This window comes from Stenella coeruleoalba, assembly GCF_951394435.1.
Source record: "Stenella coeruleoalba genome assembly, chromosome: 16".
In the NCBI taxonomy this organism is placed as follows: Eukaryota; Metazoa; Chordata; class Mammalia; order Artiodactyla; family Delphinidae; genus Stenella; species Stenella coeruleoalba.
Window position 1 is genome coordinate 20632842 of NC_137162.1, and position 24349 is coordinate 20657190.

General features: G+C 36.6%; 1 long non-coding RNA gene across 1 annotated transcript; it reads left to right on the top strand.

Annotated features, from left to right (window-relative positions):
• Window positions 1-23383, top strand: LOC307174973. Its single transcript, XR_013824222.1, has 3 exons — window positions 1-97; window positions 9695-9763; window positions 23258-23383. It is a non-coding gene; the product is annotated as an uncharacterized lncRNA (long non-coding RNA).
• Window positions 23384-24349: the final 966 nt, after the last annotated feature.

Here is a 24349-nt window from a genome sequence, read left to right on the forward strand (position 1 = left end):
CAAAGGTAAATTGCTGTGCACAGAGGAGAGAATTTGAAACCAAGAGCTCCTAGAAAGAAGAACATTCTAAATATATGCACAGCCATCTCACCCTCAGGTATGAGGTTCTTCTCCAAGGCTAATTTCATAGTGTTATTTTAAATGAAAGTTTTATTCAATCTATAATGCCTTGAGATTGCAGCAGGTAGATCTCATAGAGAGAAGAGTCTTCCTGTAAAAACATAGGATTTAGTCTTCCACATCTCTGGGCTATTAAGAGGAAATTGTCCATGGGATTATATCATTAATTCAAAGCTGCTATAATTGTGTGTGTGTGTGTGTGTGTGTGTGTGTTTGGTCAGTATGTTTTTAAGGAATGTAATAGTTGGAATTCGAATATATTTGAAAAGGTACGTAATCATTTTTATTTTGTTGAAATTGGGACTTCAGAGAAATTTGCCTCTTCATATGTATGGTAGACTGAATAATGACCCTCCAAAGATGTCCATGTCCTAATTCCTGAAACCTAAGAATATGTGACCATACATATAACAGAGACTTTGCTGATATATGTAAATGCAGGATTTTGAGATGGGGAGATGTTGGCTCCATGTAATTAGAAGGGTCCTTATAAATGGGAAGCAGTAGGTAAGAGAGAGAAGGCAATGAGAGGATGCAAGCTGAGATAGGAGGGATGTGGCTACATGCTAAGGAAAGCCAGCAGCCTCTAGAAGCTGGAAGAGACAAGGAAGGGATTCTGCCCTAGGGCCTTCAAAAGGAAGCAGCCCTGAGAAGTAGCCCCAGAGTCTGTGTCAGGGTCCCCTTGCATCTCTGGCTGAGTACTGAGCTTCATATGCCTAAGACAAGGTCCTACGGGGCCTGATAGAGAAGAGCTACTGGTAAGCTGTGAACTTATTGGAGATTCTGTAATTCACACAGTGTTGGGCGATATTAAAATTCCAACCAGCCAGGGCGGAGAGACAGGCATTTATTTGAAATTCTAGAAAAGCTACATTTTAGGAGGAAGTTTTCTCTAACCCTAGATTAGCCCTACACTAGACCCACCCTAACAAAGCCTAAAATCCAACCTCAGTGATGTCAAAATAAGCCACTATTTAGCTGTCCATCAGAACAACACTCGAAAATCTTTGAGTAGACAACTAAATTCGGACTCTCAACAATATGGCATTCAGAGTGTTCAGAATGATAGTTGGGGAAGTTCACCATTAAGGTTTCCCTTCAAGAAATAACTTGCTATCCTGATGCAACCAGGCCAGTTAGCTGGGAGCCTCTGGCTGCAGTGCTTTCATGATCCAGCTCAACTTATGAACCAAAGCTCTTGCAGGTCAGCCTTCAGCTACTCTAGGGCTCTCGAATAAGTGCTTGTGTTTTTAAGTGATGTCTCTCCACTCTAGCTAGTTGGAATTCTATTATCTACCAGCACTGTGTGACCTCTGCATCCTCCAGAATCTCTATTCTGCTAGAACTATCTAATCATAATTAAATTCTTACTTTTCATCACTCTGGACATCAGATAATTTCCAAGTATCGTTGCTTGCTTCTTTTTCCCTAGTATCTTATCTCTCTGACTGCTTTTCTTGACACACAAGCCTTCAGTTTATATAATCTACCCAGCTTGCTCCCTCATTATTTCTTCCCTAGATTATTGTAAAAACATCACACCTGATCTTTATTGTATTCTAGGAATCTGGGGCTCTTCTAGTTACCTTTATCCAACATTTTCTTAGGAAAATTTCAAACATAAAAAAAAAATTAAAGAATTTTGCAGTGAATACCTAACCATCTACCACCAATATTATGCAATTAATATTTTACAGTACTTCCTGCAGATCCATTTATCCATCTGCTGATCCATCATTTTTTGTTACATTTCAAATAAATTCTAGATATCAGTATTTATATCTGAATGTTTTATTTAATGCATATCATTAACTAGACATCAATATTTTGCAGGGTTTTTTTCTTACGAGATAAAATTTATGTACAATAAGGTACACACATTTTGTACTTTTTCTTTACATCACAGAATAACAATAGTTTTGGCAGGTGATAGGGAAAAATAATGGTAGAAGAAATGAGCAAAAATAATGATTTTTCCTTTACACAAAAATCATAGTTTACATATACTCATACAAGTACCTATATGAAATTGTTTGAAATAGTTATGAAAACATTAGTTATAATAATATTGGGGTAGTAGATTGGGGAGGATTTTAAATAAGTGTATTTAGGGTACTATTTTATGTTATTCTTGTCAGAGTCTAACATATAAGTTTTTAACAATAAATTAAAATAAGAGGTGTTGATCATATTGACTTGAAGGGAATGAACATAAAGATTGAAAACAGAGAAACTAGGAATTTGACAGAGACCTTAGGATGAGAGATACAGGATGGGAGAAATGCTTTGCTTATAAATGCCACGAAGTCATGTTGATGATGAATTAATACATGCTAATTTAGCTTTATTAATTTAGTTTTGTCTACTTCCTTTGGCATAGCATATTGAATATTTGGAAGATAACATAAGCAAAACATCATGCATATTATAAATATCTAGAGGTAAAATAGATGGGTTTTTCAACTATATTTAATTGCATTACTACTATTAGCATTATTATCACTGCTATTACTGTTGCTAAAGCTTTTATTTTATTGATTGAATCTTCCAGTTTGTCAGCTCTCATTACCAAATAGCTCTGTAAGTATTATCCATAGGTTAATATCTATAGATAAGAGATAGTCCTATAGACCCCACATTTTTAAACACTATAAATACTATTTTATTAATAGGTTGCTTCCTTTATATTAAGTTACCCCTAAAAAGTACTTTCTTACAAATAGCTTATGCAGTTTTAAAACTCAACAGATCTGGGTTTAATCACAATTACTGAGAAATCAAGCTGCCAGCTTGATTTTGGCTAGCTCGTGTTCTAGATGAGCTAGCCAAAAGTTATTTCATAAATAAAAGCCATGAGTTCTCACATAGAGAATAGCCTGGCTCAGTTAATAGTGGAATTGGGGTAGAAAAGTTGTTCAGTTCTGAAGCCAATGGCTTTTCCCCCTGCCCCAACTTGCCTTCCCAGTTCATCCTTAGAAAATCCACATTTTTCTTCTAACAAGAATATCATCACATGCCCAGGGAAGTCCGAAGAACTTCGGAGATGGGTCAGAGTAAATGACTGTACTTTTCTTAAACTTGAGGCCACTCGCATTTATCTTTGCCTCTAAGAAAGAGAAACAGAGAGGGAACCGTAGTAGGGAAAAAGTACCTTGGAAGGAAACATGGTTTCTCCTATTTTCTAGATAGCTTTAATTTCCTTTAAATAATTATAAAAGTAATTGATGTTTAGTTTAAACAGTTTGGAAACTAAATAACAAAAGCACATAGAAGAAAATAAAAATCATTATAACCTCCTAACACAAAGGTCAACACCTTGTGCTGTAAATGTTTCTGGTTTTATATATATGCATATCAGATAATGTACAATTGTATGATATGAAATGATATATAATAATACATATACTCTCCAGCTAGCTAACATGTTTAGAGAAAAAAGAATATAACTTAAATTATCAATAGGAATTATTATAGTGATTACTTTGAATTCCATTGAAAGAATGTTGTACTGTAAGATACATATACACACATGTACATGTGTACATCTTTTAAGACTTTATTTTTTTAGATCAGTTTTAGGTTTACCACAAAATTGAGAGGGAGATACAGAGACTTCTCATATACCACCAGCCCACATGCATAGCCTCGCCCATTATCAACATCACTCACAGGAATGGTACATTTTTTACCAAGGATAGACCTACAGTCACACGTCATAATTACCTGAAGTTCATAGCTTACCTTAGGATTCACTTTTGGTGTTGTACATTCTATGGGTTTGGGTAAATGTATAGTGGCCTACAGCCATCTTATAATATCACAGTGTTTTTCACTGCCCTCAGAATCCTCTGTGCTCTGCCCATTCATTTCTCCCCCTGCCTCTAGCCAGCAAATATTCATCTTTTTACTGTCTCCATAGCTTTGCCCTTTCCAGAATGTCATACAGTTGGAATCATAGTATATAGCCTTTTCAGATTGCCTTCTTTCATTTAATAATATGCATTTAAGTTTCCTCCATGTCTTTTCTTTTTTTTTTTTAATTGAAATAAAGAAGTTTATTACACACGTCCTGGAAGAGGCACATAGCACAACACCAATATCTTTGAATCAACCCTTTGTTGATAGCTTAAAAGTTTGTATGCCCAGGGTGATGTGCCAGAGTTAGATCTAGGATGGGCAAGAAGTAGGAAAATGAGGATTATGAGAGGAGAAATAGGAAAGGAAACCCTGTGCTTTCATCTCACAAGAGTTCCTAAAAGGAAGATCAATTTTCAGAAAAGAATGCATATGAAAAATAGAGGATCTGGAAATTGTCCATGTGTTTTCATAGCTTGATAACTCATTTCTTTATAGCACTGAGTACTATTGCTTCCAATATGTATGTATCTTTAGGGAAAAATTCAACAGCGATACTTTTTTCTAATAGAACATGTTAATAATAAATGTGGGCATTTAAATTAACATATATCATTAGTGAAAACTAGTATTAAATGTATTTGCTTTTCATATATTTTGGATATTAATCTATTAATTTATAATATTTATTTCCTTATTGATAGTAGGAACTCTTTGTGTATTTAGTACAGTAACTCTTTTCTTTCATATATATTTCAAATTATTTTTACCTGATTATTTCAACTTTTGTGTTGGTAAAAGGCATTCTTTCTATTTGCTTATGTATCTGTTTTAGGGGTAGAAAGTGATAGGATCATTCTTTCTAAAATCAACATTTACAACATGAAAATTCAAAATTCATCCGCCCACATCACTATCTTATTACAGAATGCATTCCCATAGAATAGAATTGGTGTTTGATTGTTTTTACCCTTCCATCAGGCATACCTGTTTCACAGTTTAAAGTTCTCTCTGCGCAATATGTAAAGAGGTTGATGTTCTTGCATGCCAAACAGTAAATCTATAGGAAAACTGCCCATAACATCTCTTTCAAGGTGCTTAGTAAGATAGGCTTTGAAGAAATAGAAAATTTGACCTATATTGATTCTATGTCCTTTGAGAAACAGGCAGCTTAGACTCGATTAATGAGTATTTCCCATCTCATTTATGTCCCAAATCCCTGAAATTGACATCTGAAAATTCCTGTGTATTGTTCCAAAGTAAATTATGTTGAGTGCCTTCTCTGGTTGTAGTATCTCTTTGCCTCCAAAAGGCCAAGTGCTATATTCCTAGCCGTGTAGACAACAGCTAGTTTGGGAAGAAGCAAAAGAAACAAAATCAAAACAAAGCAAATCAAACCAAAAAAATTGAAATATGATAAATATGCTCTGAATCTTAGACCATAGCTACACTGAAATATTTTTGAGATGGTTTTTCTTGCATCCATGGACTCCCAAAGGACCTTTTTGTTTTGTTTTGTTTTTATATTTAAAATAGAGTAACAGTATCAGTATGAGTTAACCAATAGGAGACTGGAGATTTTGTGTCCTTATTCTGAGATTAAAATTGCATGCTCTTTTTCATGAATTTATAATCGGACATCTACACTGATATCTACAATTAAAGAATCTCAGAAATATAAGGGATCTTATAGATATGTTAATGGAGTGTTTTCTATAAAAGGATATATATTAAAATCATCTGGGAATTTTTTTTTTTTAAATACACATGTCAGGCTTATTTCCTAGAACAGGAATTGGTAAAAAAAAAAAAAACTCTGTAAAGGGACAGATATAAAATATTATAGGTTTTGTAGTTCACTCAGTCTTCATAGCAATGACTCACCTCGCTATTCTAGCCAAAAAGTAGCCATAGATAATGCCTAAACAAATAGGTGTAGCTGTGGTCCAATAAAACTTTATTTATAAAAACAGATAGTTGTCCAGATTTGGCCCAGGGCTGTAGTTTGCTGACCTCTGCTCTATAAGCTCAGTTTGATGTGTTAGCGACTTAACTGGCGATAGAAAAACAATAGCATTTGTCTTCAGAGGAGGATTGCAGAAATTAGTTTCTCTGATATATCACCCACAATGTCTCAAATAAATTTTAAAAATACTGGACATGAGAAGGAAACAGAAAATACCAGCCACAGTGAAGAGGAATAATACTTTAAAGTAAGAGATTCACAATTGCTCAAATGTTGAAATTAGCAAAGCCTTTAAAATAAGGCTTTGATAAGTTAGTTAAAAGTACACTGAAAATGATGATTATATAGGTAAAAATATTAGGAGTGTAGGGGAGATAATGAAACATAAAAGAGAATCAGGTTTAATAAGAACTAAAGAATACAGTAGTTGAAATAAATAATAAACATGAAGACCAGACAATAGAGAACCAAGTGGGTCTTGGGTAAAAGGGAAGCAGGTATTCCCAGCAGAGGAGCCAACTTAAGCAAACTCATGGCAGCATTAAAAAGAAATGCATGTCATGAAAACTGCACAGAGGTGGAGTGACTTGTCCAATATCATGCAAGAACTCAGTGGCAGAGCTCATTTTCAAGTTCAATATTCTTTCCACATCTTCTTCCCTGGTGGTAAGTATCCAGGCTCTGTCTAACACACTGCTTCAAGCTTCTTGATTAGGATACTTGCCTGATTAATTGCCCTCCGAATAGGTGCTCAGAGCAAATTATCATCTTCACTTCATAGTTGCAGCCAAAATTATTTGCCATAATTTGCAAAACAGTTATGATCATGGTAATAACATCATTTGAATAATCAAATGCAATTGAAAGTAAATGTGCAAATTTAGGCTGGACATGAGCTATCGTAATGTGCATTTATGTTTAACATCCTTATGTTTCCCTGGATGCTGTGATGGACTGAGCTCTGCAATTTAGTTGTATAGGCAAATTTTGTTTCAACCATCTCTGTCCCTACGTTTGAAAGGGAGGGGGAACAATCAACTTGCTGTAAACTGATTATAAAAAAATTACAATAGGGCTCAGGTAATGAAGGATGGGCAATTATAATTGCATTCCAATTATTATTATTGGCAGAGCTATATTGCACTAGTGTTAAGTAGACATGAAATAAACTGGATTTAACAAAGCACATCTGCCCTTTTGTGCGTTTCATGTAGTCTTGCTTAATACTACAGTATATTGTAAAGTGTGGACGTTTCTATTTTGGCTGCTCTAGAAATTCTCATATTAGTTGAAGATAGTGTCTGCTAAAATTTTTAGCTTTCTATACAGGAAAGGCACAATGTGTTTGGAAGTTGGAAATCCAGGACGTGTATTAAAGAATAATTTGCAGGGCTTACCTGGTGGCGCAGTGGTTGAGAGTCCGCCTGCCGATGCAGGGGACACGGCTTCGTGCCCTGGTCCGGGAGGATCCCACATGCCGCGGAGCGGCTGGGCCCGTGAGCTATGGCCGCTGAGCCTGCGCGTCTGGAGCCTGTGCTCCACAACGGGAGAGGCCACAACAGTGAGAGGCCTGCGTACAGCAAAAAAAAAAAAAAAAAAAAAAAGAAAAGAAAAAAGAATAATTTGCATATCAAAGACATTGCTTTTATCTGCATCTTGTATTTACTTGAGATAGGTTGGGACTGAGGAGCAGAGTGTGACAGGCTATCGTTACAGCTCTCCGAGGTTACCCTGTAGGGGTCACAAGTTTTGGAGACCAACTTACCCTCCCTCCAACTGTAATTGAGCTGAATGTATAAACATATTCCAAATGATCAAGCCAGGGATGGCACCTGCTTCTGTGGCAATTTATACCAATAAATAAAGACTCAAAAGCCCCTTTCCAGGCTTTATTGTTCTGTATAGAAAACAATAAATCAAATCCATCTACATTTCTTTTCCACGCAAGACTTGCTAGACATTTCAAAATAAGCGTACTGCCGTAACTAGTTGGCTGACAAACCACTTTACACAGTGAATATATACAACTTGAGGCTCTTAGAGTAATAACTGTGAATTTGTCTATTGAATTTATTTATATATAATTGCTAAAAGCATTGAGATGGTCTTAGCTAAAGACCATCTATGGGCGTCATAGAGGGGGTGTGTCCCCTGATATACCCAGGCCATCCCTGTGGGTGGAAAACATGGACCCCTCTAGACTTCCCACCCTGTAGATTCTTGATATAAATAACAAAGTGAAACAACCATACATTGCCCACAAATGTGTCCTCATATGCTGTAGTTTCATCAACTTTAGGCAAGTATGATTAACTAGGCAAGTATGTTAACTAACAGGCATGAAATAATAATTGAGGTTTAAATATTTGGCATTTCATTTTTCTAGAAGATCCCTCAGAATAAAAACATCTTTGTGCTTGGGCTAATTGATAATAAACCCACTGAATTAACTCCTAAGTCCATAGCCAACAGAAATAAAAACCAAAATTAATGATTACTATCAACATATGTTATTATGTACCTGGCACCAGTCTGAGCATCTTGCAAATATAAACGTATTTGTTTTTTATCAATGGCCCTATGACAGAGTTATTACTATTTTCCCAATTTTATCGATGAGGAAACTGAAGGTTATATATATTATTCAAGAATTTGGCTGCTCAAGAAAGTGGAGACAAGAGTACCAACAGCAAAATCCATACTCTGAACCAGAGATCTGCAAACTACACTTGGGGTCAAATCTGGCCCATTTTTGTTTGGCCCGTGAGCTACTTTTAAATAGCCAAAAAGAAAAAAAAATCAAAGATGTACAATATTTCCTCAGCCATGAAAGTTATGCTAAATTCAAATGTAAATGTCCACAAATAAAGTTTTATTACAGTACAGCTGTGCTCATTATATATTCTCCATGCCTGTTTTCCTACTATAGTGGCAGAGTTGAGTGGTTGTAACAGAGACTATATGTGGATACAGCGATGCTCAGATGTATTCTCCATGTCTGGTTTCCTGCTATAGTGACAGAGTTGTAACAGAGACCAGATGTGGTTCTGTCATCACTTTGCCCTGCTGCTTGGCACACTACAACTTGAGCGATGCAGTTATAACTGACAGTGTTTTGGTGCCTCATATATGGCGCTCAAATAGGGCATAAAATATCAAGATATTTTATTTATCTTTTTATTACTAGTGCATAATAAACGATGTAAAAATAACAACAAGAAGAAGAAGTAATGTTGTGATTTAAAGGCACAATAGTGTGGATTATTTTGTCATTGAATTAGAAGTCAAAGAATTGTATTTATTATGCAATGGCATTATAGCTATTCTAAAAGAATTCATTATACATTGACTTTAGCAAACTAAGCACTCATGACAATATCCCTATTGTGGGATATTGGAAAGCAATGTTTATAAAAATTAGAAAATTTGAAACAATATCTTATCACAGCAGAACTGCTTCACTAAAATAAAAATAAGACCACAACTAAAGTGCCTGAGTGACTCATTTGTTAGCCAAGCAAAGAAAATGGTTTACCAATTGTGGGTTAATTACACCATCTTTGATTACAACAGCAAAAGAAATGTGTCCAGAGAGAAACAAAATTGTTAAAAACTATTTGCCTTTCTGTGAAAAAAAAAATTGAAGAGTTGTGGATATTAGGAGCAAATCAGTAGTCAATTAAAAATAAGCTGGGTGATTTTGAGTTGTTCTCCTTGACTATTGATGAGTTAACAAATTTTACTTTTTTCCAGGAGTCAATACTGAGTTTGAAGTGATTGAAGAATTAGCCTTTATGAATAGCCTGCATGGAATAACCACAGGTAAGAATATTTTCAAAGAAGTTGAGAAAATACTAGCTCATTAAAACCTGAAGTGAAATCTGCTATGATGTGCTGTAACTCATGGTGGTAAAGGTATGGGTGAAGCATAAAAAGACTCATTTGGACAGATTTACAAAGCTTGTGAAAGTGTAAGTTGTTTAAAGATATGTTTATTTATTATATTATTCATCAGCACGTACTATGTGGAAAATATTTTAGCCTGTTGAATCAGTAGTACCAATGGTGAACATCATCTGCTCTAGTGGATTTAACATTGTCATTTCATGAATTTTCATAAGAAATGGGAGTTGAATATCCTAACTTGGCTTTACCACATAGCAGGTTGATGGTTTACCAGTGGTGAAGTTTTATTGTGATTTTTGATGGCAGGACCCAAATTGAATTTTTTTGAATAAGAAGAACTAACCTCAATCATTATTGTTAAACACTGACTGGCTTTAGAAATGAGCTTCTGTTGCAGATGATAATACTTCTTAGTGAATCCATCTAAACTTTCAAGGTGAGATATAGCTTATATACGAAACTTATATTGGTTTAAAGTCATTTCCATAAAAACGAATGTTTGAAATACAAGTAATTTCAACAGACTTATAACCTTCCCATGCTGACAAGAGTTAAAACAGGAAGTAAAATTATCACTATCACACAAATTTTCAGTACACAATCTACAAATTTCTAAGCTTAAACTATAGTTCCAACAGTTTGTTTCAAACCTCACACCAAGTGAAAAAAAATTTCTGTATTTCAAAATCAATTTAACCATGAAATTGAGTAGCTTCCACCTAACCTTCAACTGGAAATGATTAATCTGAAATATTATGGCATGTTAAAAGAAAAATATCAAGAGAAAAATCTAGTAGAATTCTGTAGATGCCTTCCAAGCAAAGCTCAATTTAAATTGAATAAAGAGTGACATCACCAAGATGGCAAAGTAGGAGATGCCAGCCTCTGTTCCACAACAAAGATGGACAATTTGACAGTTATTTATGGGAAAAAAACAAACAGCTCTGGAAGAGCACAGGGGTCTACTTAAGAAACTTCAGCAGCATACTAGAACAAAAAACCTGAGAATAACCAGGAAAAATGTGAAGGAAGAACAGCTTCATTTTGCCTGCATCATCATCATTCCCCAGGCCAGCACTGCTCAGTGCCGAGAGGAAACTCCCCACCTAGAAAGTGTTCCTCTGACTGGAAAGAGAGAGTGGAGTGAGTGACGAGCTTCCCCACTCTTTTGGGGCACCAAAAAAAGGACCTGCTTTGATTTCACCCCACCCAGAGACCAGCAAATCTCTGATATATAGAGATGGCTAGGAACAAAAAAGAAGAGCAGGGGCTACCGGTATCAGCCATGCAGCAGCAGCAGCTGTGGTTCCCAGTGATGAGCTCTGCAGGAGATCTTAGTAGCTTTTGCCGCTGAAGAAACCAATGGTCAGCACAGCCATAGTGGACCCAATGCAGATTTCACCATGCTTTGTCCTAGGTGTATTCATGTTCACAAACACCAGCCACTCAGTTCCCTCCCCACTCCCTCCTTGCACCTCGATCAGAGCCAGGGATTCACACAGGCCACCAGCCCAGGCTTCTGTGGCAACATGGGTGCAAGATGCCAGCCTGAAACCTCATGGCTGACTGCCACCACTATGTGCACACTTAGGTCTAGCCTCCCTAGCTGTGCACCTGTATACCACCAGCTTGACCTTTTTCACCAGTCTCTACTGCGGTGTGCACACCCATGGCAAGATCCTTCTACCACGAAGGATAGCATCTAAACTATTCTCTGGTTTAATACTAAAAATATTCTTAATCATGATATATTTGAAAACCATGTTATATTTATAATGCAGTTTCTAAAACAGAAGCACGTGGCATATTCATTTTACAGTACAATAAATTATAGATACAAAAACTCAGGTTAATGCTTTCAAGTTATCACCTTAATGCAAACAAAACTTTCCTTTAAAAAAGATTTTTTTTAATTTTTATTTTGAAAGATAATATTTCTACACATCTTTAGAAGACATAAACATATCTAGGCCATAACATGTCCTGACAAGCATTCAAGCACATTCCACCTTTACCTATATCATTTCTGTACAGATAAGGCCATTCCTGCTCTTTCTAAAATATGAATGCTTAGTCCATGAGATGATATATCCAGTTACATATTTACTAAATGAAGGAGATATTTTAAAATATGACTTTCACAGCATTGTGAACAACTCCCCACTTTTCTTTCAGCATCTAAAAGAAAATGCTGGCAACATCATTGCATAGTAATTCAAAAGAACATGGTAGGAAGACAACGTCAGTTACGATGGTTGAGTAAGGACTTTCACAACTTCTCTACTTCATAAAATCAAAGAGAACACTGGCAAACATTGTGAATATCAACTTTTTGACAAATCTGGAAATTAATCAAATACTTGCAACAATTCATAAAACACTTAATCCAGAAAAAAAAAAGCTGTGTCTCAGTAAGAATAACAAGCATTATGGTGTTTTAACTTTCTCTATCCCCATCCTCCACTACCTGACTCAGTGGTACCCTTGAAAACTAATACCTCCATAATTACAGTAAAAACCAGCAGCTTAAAAGTCCATGGGGCGGAACTGAATTGAAGCTCCTCTAAAACACTGGGTTGAGGCTTCTACAAAACTCCATTCCTAGAGAAGTGTAATTATTTGACTTATTTAGAATTTCCCCAGAAAACTCCATCTGCAAGAGTGTTCTTTCCTTGACCTGATGTAGAGCCCACCTAATGTGAACACCTTTTTCTCCCGGGATAGTTGTCAAAAGCAATCAGTAGCAATTGTTTAACGTTGCAGGAGCAACAAAAAAACTGACAAAAAAAAGAGAGAGAGAGAGAGAGAAATCTGAGAAATGAGATGGCCGTAGAAGCTTTGTAAAGTTCTGACATATTCCTGAGAATCTAATAGTCCATGAACATGCAAAGATCTAGGCGCAAGCTCAAGAAATACCTGAGAAGGCCCTAAGTCCTCACCTCTGGCTGACCTTGAAGCTCTGCACAAGCAAGAAGGCAGAGTTGTAAACTGCCTACCTGAGCATTGAAGGTATGTCCCAACGTGAACACAGAGCCCCTTGGCAAATAGTCTGGGGGACTTATTCATTCTAGGCATTTCGGGAAATATCTGGCGATCATTAACTGACACTAAGCTATCTGAGCAGAAACTACAGTGGCCACAGAAGACAAAGTATACAGACTTGACAAAGTTACATCGGCAAAGTCACTAAGCAAATAAACAGTACGAACAAGAATAGAAACAACAATAAACAGCTTATGGGAAGGGAGGAAAATCTGATATCCAGAATAGTCACATTTTATTATTTAAAACCTTCAGTTTTCAACAAAACAAGTGTAAGACACACAAAGAAACAAGAAAGTATGGCCCACACACAGGAAAAAATAATCACTAGAAATTGTCCTTAATAAAGCCAAGGTACAGAATTTATTGAAAACAGTATTTGTTGCCCATTCTGATTTTTATCTCAAAAAGTCAGGAATGCAACAGCAAAAGACTTAACTTTCTAAGTATCATTTCTTATTTCCCCAATGCATGTGTTCTCTCTTTCTGTATTTTAAATATATTGAAAGAACTAAAGTAATCCATGCATGATACCCTATAAAAAATATGAGAACTATATATCATTATGGAAAGAACATCAAAAGTTGAAGGCTTTAATACTTCACTTTCAATAATGGGTAACAAAATGAGACAGAAGATCAACAAGGTAATAGGACATATAAAAGACACAATAAACCAACTAGACTGAGTAAATAACTATAGAGCACTGCTATGATCTGAATGCTTCTGTTCCCCCTACATTCATATGCTTAAATTATAAGCCCGAAAGATGAAGGTATTAGGAGTGGGGCCTTTAGGCAATGCTTAAATCTTGAATGTATAACCTTCATGAATGAGATTAGCACTTTATAAAAGAAACCCACAGGGATCCCTAGCACTCCCACCATGTGAGGACACAGCAAGAAGGAGCATGCTGTAAACCAGAAATGAGCTCTCACCAAAATTCAAACATGCTGGAGCCTTGATCTTGGACTTCCTAGCCTCCAGAACTGTGAGCAATAAATTTCTGTTGTTTATAAGCTACCAAGTGTGTGGTGTTTTGTTGTACCTACCTGAAAAAACTGACAAGCACAACAATTTCAGATATATATATTATTTTCAAGTTCACAGGAGTCATTCCTAAGGTAGTCCATATGCTAAAACATAAAAAAGTCTCAGTACAATTAACTGGATTATAATCATACAAATTATATTCTCTAAGCAAAATGAAATGAAATTAGAAGTCAATAACAGAAGGAATTCTGGAAATTCACAAATATGGGAACGTTAAACAAATACTCTTATAATCAATGGATCAAAGAAGATAAATTAGAAAATACTCTTCTATACATGAAAACACAATGTTCCAGAGCTTGTGGAATGCAGCTAACACAGTGCTTACAGGGAAATTTATGATGTAAAAAGATATATTATAGAAGGAAGATCTCAAATTTATAATCTAACATCCCACTGTAAGAAACTAAAATAAAAAGAAGCAGGTACTTTGTTACAGCAGGTCTGAGAAAGTAATACAAATTTTGGTATCAGAAGTGGATATGTTATAAGATATCTCAAAATGTGGCAGTGGAATTGGGTAATGTATTGAGGCTGAAAGACTTTTGAAAAGTGTATTAGAGAAAGCCAACATAGTCTTGAGATTTTTGGTAGAAATATGGAGGTTAATGGTGCTTCTGGTGAGATCTCAGATGGAAATGAGGAATACCTTATTGGAAATTGGAGGAAAGGTGATCCTTGTTATAAGTGGCAGACAACTTGGCTGTACTGTGTTCTAATGTTGGGCAGAAAGTATAACTTTTAAACAATGAACTTTGATATTTAGCTGAGGATATTTCCAAGAAGTGGGCATGGTACAGCCCAATATCTCCTTGCTACTTATAGTAAAATGTGAAAGAAGAGAGGAATTGAGGAAGGGACTATTATGTAAAAAGGAACCAGAACTAAGTGGTTTGGAAAATTCTCAGCCTATCCATATTACGAAAGATACTAAGGCATGCTCTGGAGAGAACACTAAGAATACTACCAGAAAATCTTTTGCTGAAGATATTAATCATGTGCGATTTGACTTTAATCAAACATCTCAGCAGAAGCCAGCATAGAGGTGGTGTGCATCCTTTTGACTTTACATCCATGGGAGACCAGCAAATGTTTTGAGAAAGGTATATCAACAGAAACACTGCCAGCTTGGACTGAAGTATACAGGGACAGAACAAAATGCAGGAAGGCTATCAGACTTCCAAAAGTCTACAAGAAGGAAACAGTCGAGAGGATGAAGTCATGTCTGCCTCTGCAGATCCAGAGGGCAGGGCTCCAGTTGTTTCCATGGGCAAAGAGGTAGGGCAACGAACACCTTCACAGCTGAGAGGGCAGTGCCATCTCTGAGTGCTGAAGGGGGGCAATGGGCTGCTACCATAGGCCAGAGCATGGGGCTATTCCTTGGAATCCAGAGAACAGAGCATATACCCAAAGAGAATCATTCTCAGGACTTGAAATCTAATGAAAATTTCCCCTGCTGATTTTCATACTTGTTTGGGACACGTTACTCTTTATTCCTTCCATTTCTTCCTTTCTGAATGTGAATAGCTATTCTATCTATGCATGATTCAACATTGCATTTTGGAAACAGATAACTTGTTTTTTAGTCTCATTGGTCCACAGATGGAGAGGAATTTTGCTTGAGGATAGATCATACCCAAAGTCTCACCCATACCTCATTTAGATGATGAGACCTTGGACTTTTTGAGTTTATCATAGACTTAGAGTTGATCCTACAATAGGGTGGGGCTTTGGGGAATGTTAGGATGAAGTGAATGTATTTTGTACATGGGAAGGATGTGAATTTTTGGAGGCTAGCAGCAAACTACTGGGTTGAACAGTGTCCCTCCCAAAATTCATATCCACCTGGAACCTGTAAATGTGGACTTATTTGGAAACAGGGTCATTGCAGATGTAATCAAAGTTAAGATGTGGTCATAATGGACTAAGATGAGCCCTAAATCCAATGAACAGTGTCCTTATAAATAGAAGGGGACTTGGATACAGACACACACAGAGGAAGGAAGACCATGTGAAGATGGACATTGGAGTGATGCAGCTACAAGCAGAGGAACACCAAAGATTGCCAGCAACCAACCTCTAGAAGTTAAGAAAAGACAAGTAAGAATGACCCTGCCAACAGCATAATTTTAAACATCTAGCACTCAGAACTGTGAAGATATAAATTTCTGTTGTTTTAATTTACAGAGTTTGTACTACTTCATTACGGAAACCTCTGGAAACTATTAGACAGTCTGTAACCCCCCCCCAAAAAAGCAAAGCAAAGCAAATTGAATTAGTCGTCAAAATCTTCCCAAAAAGAGAAGTCCAGGATTAAATGGATTTATTGATGAGTTCCACAAAATGTTTGAAGGGGAATTAACACTAACCCTTCACAAAGTCTTCCAAAATTGAAGAGGAGAAAATTCTTCCCAACTTATTTTATGAGGCCAGTATCACCTTTGAGCAGACAAAGGTGTTACAAGAAAATACAACTACAGACTCCCTTAGGAATGTAAATTCAAAACTCCTCAATAAAATATGATCAAACCAAATGCAGCCAAATATACAAAGGATTATATACCATAACCAAGTGTTCAGTAGTGCAAGGATGCTCCAACATAAAAAATTAAACAAAAGAATATACTGTATTTATGGAATAAAAGACAAAACACACAATCCTCTCAACTGATGCAGGAAAAAAGTATTTGACAAAATCAAACCCCCTTCTATGTTAAAAGTCCTCAATGAAACTTTGAATAGAAGGAAACTTTCTCAAGCTAATAAAAGGCATTTATGAAAAACCCACAGCTGACATCATCCTTAATGGTGAAAGACTGAAAGCTTTTCTCCTAAGGTCAGATATAACACCAGAATGTCCACTCTATTCAACATCATATTGAAGGTTCTAAGTAGGGCAATTAGGCAGGAAAAATAAAAGTCATCAGACTGAAAAAGGAGAAGTAAAAAAATTTCTCTATTCACAGATAAACGATTTTGTATATACAAAATCCTAAAAAAACACACACAAAACTCTTAAAGCTGATAAACTACTTCAGCAAGGTTTCATGATATAAGATAGATATTATATAGATAATACAAACATCAGTTGTATTTTTACACACAAGCAGTGGTTACAATAGCGTCAAAAAACAATAAAATGCTTAGGAATAAGTTTAACAAACTTGAAAAACTTGTACACTTAAAACTACAAACCATCACTGAAATAAATTCAAGAAGACCTAAATAAATGGAGAAATATATCATGTTCATGAATTGGAAAATTTAATATTAAGATAATGCTACTCCCCATATTGAACTATAAATCCAACACATCCTACATCACAAGCCAGGTTTCTTTTGTGTGTGTGTGGAAATTGACAAGCTGATCCTAAAAATCTTATGTATTTTCAGTAGAACCAGAATATCTACAACTATCTTGAACAAAAAGAGAGCTTAAAATTGAGGAAATAATGTTTTCTAATTTCAAAAATTACTACAAAACAACAATAATTAAGAGTGTGTGGTACTGGCATAAGTATAGACACAGATCAATGAAATAGAATTGAGAGTTCAGAAATAAACCTTTGCATTTAAGGTCAACAGATTTTTGACAAAGATGCCAATATAACTTAATCATAACTTAAGGAAAGAATGATTTCTTCAACAAGTGGAGCTGAGACAACTTGCTATCCATTTGCAAAATACAAAATTGGATCTCAGCCTTATACCATGCACAAAAAGTCATTCAAAATGCATTAAGAACATAATGTAATTACTAAAAATATAAAATATGGACTTTAATTTTTATGACCATGGATTAGGCAAAGGTTTCTTAGATGTGACACCAAAATGCCCAAGCAAAAAAAAAAAAAAAAAGATATTTATATTGGATTTCGTAAAAAACAAACCATGTGTCCTTCAAATGGTACTATCAAGAATTTTTTAAAAAAACAGATAATGGAATAAAATATATGCAAGGGACTACTACCTATACTATGTAAAGAACTCATACAACTCAACAATAAAAAGACTATCCTATTAAATAATGGACAAAGTATTTGAAAACATCAGTTTACCTACAGAAGTTATCCAAATGACCAATAATCACATGAAAGGTGCTCAACATTATTAGTCATTAGGGAAATGCAAATTAAAACTACAAGGTATCACTTTATACCTGCTATCATTGCTATAATTTAAAAAATGGATAATAACAAACCTAGGACAAGAAGAGCAGAAATTGGAACCCAAATACATTGGTAGTAGGAATTTAAAATAGACCAGTGACTTTGGAAATTGGTTTGGGGTTGCTTCAAAAATATAAACATAAGATTACCGTATTTCCCTGCAGTTCCACTCCTGGGTATATAGTCAAAAGAAATGAAATTGTTCACACAAAAACTTGTACATGAGTGTTTATAGAAGCATTCATTATTCATAAAAGCCAAAACTTGAAACTATCCAAAGGTTCAATAATGAGTAGATAAACAAAATGCTATATACCAATACAATGGAATACTGTTTAGCCATAAAAATAATGAAATACTGATACATGCTACCACATGGATGAACCTGAATACTTTAAACTAAGTGAAAGAAGCTAGGCACAAAAGGCCAAATATCGTATGGTTCTATTTATTTGAAGTGTCCAGAATAGGGAAACCCATAGTGGCAGAAAGTACATTAGCGATTACCTGAGGTTGAGGTTACAGAAGTATGAAGAGTGACTGCTAATTCACAAAGGGGTTTTTGGGAGGCAATAATAATATTTTGGGAGTACACAGTGTTGGAGCTTGCATAAGTTTGTGCATACTAAAACCCACTGAATTTTAAAAACTTTTATACTTTAAAATAATGAATTTCATGGTATAGGAATTATATCTCAAAAGTAGCTAAAAATACTATATGATATATAATATTAGGCATGACTTAAGGTAGGCACAGGATAGGAGCCTTCACTGTAAATTACTGAAACCATTTATGTATTTCTTTTGTTCTAATCATTTGACTCTAAAAATTCTGATATCTGTGCCATGATTTCTCTGAGGTGATTCTTTTTTTCTTGTGATTTCACTATCATTTCTTCACTTTCTTTTTCTCCCATTGAAACATTGGTAATAAATTCAGTTTTTAGAAGTTCATTTCTATTAAAGTCTATTGAATGTTTAGAAATTTATGTATGAAACTGTGTGGCAGATATTTTACCAGGAACTAGGGATAAAACACTGAAAGATAAACAAACATATTCCCTGCCACCACTGAGTTTTGGGCCTAGATAAGGATTGGCACAAATTATGTCAGTAAACAAAGCCAGCGTAATATTTTTGAAGACCATATATTACACAGGATTGAAACAAGTAGAAGTAATCTTGACTAGAGTGTAATAATACGTCTTCCTTTATTTATCTCTTATTATATGCCTGTTAGCCACCATATTCAACTGAGATGTCAATTTCTAAAGAAATAGTCCATTTAAAATCAATACTCAGTTGATCCTTGACAGTCAACCACCTGTACTAGATTTCAGAACTTCAGAGATATTAAATTTGTGGTAAAAATAATGAAAAAAAATGGGGAAAAAGTTTTTGGTAGATGTTCAAACAGTTGATCTTAGTTGAAAGTATGATACAAACACTGATGGTTAATAAATTTATTCAGCTATAGTTTAAACATCTAGGGATGGTTTGGTGACCAGATCCATTTTCACCTGGGGTAATCAATTTCACTCAGTTTCCAGACTCTGCTCTGGGTCACACATGACATTACTAGAACATCGCTCCTGCTCTAAAACCTTACATATATGTGTAAAATATACGTCCACATATATATAATCCTACATACATAAATCATGTATGATTTATATATATATATAATTTATTTAAATACACATGTAGTTATCTATATATATAGAGAGAAACAGAGACAGAGACAGAGATAAAGAGAAAGGGAGAGAGAAATAATGTAATTTTAAAATTCTAAGCCAATAGCATAATTATTACATAGAATAAGTAGGTACGTGGCCGTTTCCTTAACATCTAGGGTATTTTAATGACCATGAGATCTCACTGTTTCATAATATAGGATTATATGATATTCTTATATGTGATAAAGCATTGGAAATAAGAATCTTATCAAATTTGTGCATTTAATCTTCTATTCATGGGTTACAAAACAAATATTTGAACTATCATTTGTTTATGAGCATTATTCAGTACCAAGGGCATTCTAATGAAGACTCTGAGCCTATTACTTTTAATTATACTCTTTCTAATTAAACCCAATAAATCATCTCCTGAGGAAGTACAGACAGTCCTCAATCTAGAATGGTTTGATTTATGAGGCAATATGTATTCAGTAGAAACTGCACTTCAAATTTTGAACTTTGATCTTTTCCCAGGCTAGCGGTATGCCATAGGATACCCTCTTTCATGATACTCTGTTGGCATGCTGGGCAGCCCCAGCACGTGGCAGCTGCCAGTCAGCCACAAGATCATCAGGGTAAACAACCAATATACTTACAACCATTCTGCACCCATACAACCATTCTGTTTGTCACTTTCAGTAAAGTAGTCAATAAATTACATGAAGTATTTAACAATTTATTATAAAATAGTCTCTGTGTTAGATGATGTTGCCGAACTACAGGCTAATGTAAGTGTTCTGAGCAAATTTAAGGTAGGCAAGGCTAAGCTATGATGTTTGGTAGGTTAGGCATTAAATGCATTTGCCAATTGTAACATTTTCAGTTTACCATGAGTAACCCTACCGTAAGTCAAGAAAGATTTGTAGTTTAATTTTTTGCTAGATCCACCATACTAAAGAATCCAAATAAAACTCGTTAGTGATGACTCCAAACAAAACACATTGTCCTTTTTCATAGTTGAAATCCACTATAATCTTCATAATCTTCATATCTAACAAATTCTCTTCCACTGGGCTTTCCAATGACTGTCCCTAAATTGCCATTGATCTTTTTGTCTTCCCTGAGTTCCTCAAATTTTCTGTATCTCATGGATGGGACAGTCTGTCTTCAATAACATCATCCTACCTTTGCTGGACTGTACGTTCCTTACAGGCAGAAATCATTTTGCCATTCATCCCTAAATCTTTAAATATTTAAGTCCCTGACCTTCAATATGAATCCTAGTTCTCTGAGTTGGCCTCAATAATGCAGTAAATTGTCTCCTCTAAGGCTTTCTTTTTATCACAGTTTTAATAACTGTTATGTCAAGAAGTAACCTTGAAACTGTTTGAAAAGAAACTACTTTGGGGGAATGTGCTAGAGGTAGGTGGATGTTCCCCTTGATGTCCTCCAAGATGCCTCTGGAATAAACGGAGGCATAGAGATTAAGCAACTCCTCTGAGTATGCAAAGCAAGGAAATAGGGAAGCAAAAATTCTGACCTCGGTTGGTCAGAATCTAGAGTTCAAACTTCTAACTTCTAAGCAATCTATCCTTAATAATAGGGTGTGGAGAGCATTTTTAGATCCTGTTCATTGTCTCTGCCATTAGATAGAGTTTTGATTCCTAGTAACTATGATATCTTCAACCAAATTAGTACATAATTTCATTTTTCCACTTTTTTATTGAGCTGAATACATCAAAACTTCTCAGTCATTCACACATTTTCAATAAAGAAAACCCTTATGGGCAAAGTGAGGAAAATGACTCTCAGACTACATGGCTATTCATCTCTAGCTGGGTTGCTTTTTAATACAGCTGTTTTTAAAACAGCCCTTTATATTTAAAAAAAATCCTTTTCTTTCCCCTGAAGCCAAGTCTAGAGGACTTTTTTTTTTTTTTTTTTTTTTTTGGAAGGAGTGTGACTCAACACTTCACACCTTCTTCTTTATAAGAGAAATGCATGAGACAGGGTTAGTGACCACTATCTCTGTGTGTGAGAATAATTCCTTGCTTGACCAAAATTTGGTCAGGGTCCTCAACCTTCTCCTAGGCCCATCTGTGCATTTCTTTGTAAATCTAGTTTTAGCAAAACCCCTGCTAAGTCATTTTAATTAGAACCCCCGACCCTTGATATCTGATTACCCTCGATAGCTGATCAGGTTCCTCACTCTCTGCTGTCCTCCAGATGATGTTCGATTCCTCTGGCCTGTCTTCAGCAAGAATCTGGTTAGGTCGGTTTAGCCAGAACTCTCCTTACCCCTAACGTTTTCTCTTAATAATTTTCCATCCACTGACTGCCACCGTGTTCCCTGGCTATAAATTCCCACTTGTCCACACTGTATTTTTAGTTGAGCCCAGTCTTTCTCCCCCACCGCAAAATCTCATTGCAGTGGTCCCTATACCTCTCCCAACGGTCCTGAATCAAGTCTGCCTTACCATGTTGAGCAAGTGTCATTGAATTTTTTTTTTTTCTTTAACACATGCCAAGGGTTAGTTCTGGGAATTTCAGCAAGAGTCATTATTGCTTGCAGGAAAGAGAGAAGGGAACCCAGTGATCCTCTCAGCATGGAGGGTCCAGCCCTTGAGTCAAGTCCCCAGGAGATACTGCAGTTCTGCCAACTCATGCATTTCATGGGTGGCATTAAGTCTCTTCAGTGGAGACCAGGTGTACAGGGGAAACTGGGACGGTGAACAGTAGGAAACCAGAAATAAACTTCATATATCATAGCTTACAATATTGAGATTATTAAACAACAATAATTCTAATAATAGCAGGCAACATAAATATGCCAAATGTCTCCTCCAGAACTAATTAAAAATAATGAGCAATTACTAAATAACACAGCTCTCCCAAAAGACTGTAGTATTCTGGGAATAGTAATAAGTATCAACAGCTTTCAGAGAGAGGTGACCTAAGTCGGAGAAAAGAAATACATCTCAGAATCTTATTTTATAAGCTACAAGAGGAGGAATAAGATGAGAGAAAAATTAGTTTATTGGTTCAAATAATTTTTCATTTTACAGATACAAGAGAAATATGAGACCCAGATCTGTCAAAATTCTAAAGAAATGCTATGTAAATTTCCTATCTTATTAAGAATCTTATTAGAAAGCAAAAAAAAAACAGATAAAATGTAATTGAGTTTGTGAGCCACTGTAGGGATTCTGAACTTGCAAATAGGTCAATTGCCAAGGAAAATTATACATGAAAGAAAAATCTAGAAGATTACTATCTAATAAGTCAAATGAGAAAACTTTGCATGTAATATCTTTATGTTTATCCCACACCCCCTGTGGATACTGAATTATTCAATTTTATTCTTTAAAGACATTTTCTTGTTTTGATTTCTGTGTTAGCAGAGATCAAAAATCCACTAGCGAAATAAACATTACAATGTATTTTGGTCTCATATATTATGATAATTCCAGCAGTCAAACAGCTGATGTCGGGAGATTTGAGAAGATGGCGGAAGAGTAAGATGCGGAGATCGCCTTCCTCCCCACAGATACATCAGAAATACATCTACATGTGGAACTGCTCCTATAGAACACCTACTGAACGCTGGCAGAAGACCTCAGACCTCCCAAAAGGCAAGAAACTCCCCACATACCTAGGTAGGGCAAAAGAAAAAAGAATAAACAGAGACAAGAGAATAGGGACAGGATCTGCACCAGTGGGAGGGAGCTGTGAAGGAGGAAAGGTTTCCACACACTAGGAAGCCCCTTCGTGGGCGGAGACTGCGGGTGGCGGAGCGGAGAGCTTCGGAGCCACAGAGGAGAGCGCAGCAACAGGGGTGCAGAGGGCAAAGCGGAGAGATTCCCGCACAGAGGATCAGGGCCGACCAGCACTCACCAGCCCGAGAGGCTTGTCTGCTCACCCGCCGGGCGGGCAGGGCTGAGAGCTGAGGCTCGGGCTTCAGAGATCGGGTCGCAGGGAGAGGATTGGGGTTGGCTGTGTGAACACAGCCTGCAGGGGGTTAGTGCACCACGGCTAGCCGGGAGGGAGTCCGGGAAAAAGTGTGGACCTGCCGAAGAGGCAAGAGACTTTTCCTTGCCTCTGTTTGCTGGTGCGCAAGGAGAGGGGATTAAGAGCACCGCTTAAAGGAGCTCCAGAGACGGGTTGCAAGCCCCGGCTATCAGCACAGACCCGAGACGGGCATGAGACGGTAAGGCTGCTGCTGCCGCCACCGAGAAGCCTGTGTTCAAGCACAGGTCACTATCCACACCGCCCCTCCCGGGAGCCTGTGCAGCCCGCCACTGCCAGGGTCCCGGGATCCAGGGACAACGTCCCCGGGAGAATGCACAGCGCGCCTCAGGTTGGTGCAATGTCACGCCGGCCTGTGCCGCTGCTGGCTCACCCCTCACTTTGTACCCCTCCCTCCCCCTGGCCTGAGTGAGCCAGAGCCCCTGAAGCAGCTGCTCCTTTAACCCCGTCCTGTCTGAGCGAAGAACAGACACCCTCAGGTGACCTACACGCAGAGACGGGGCCAAATCCAAAGCTGAGCCCCGGGAGCTGTGCGA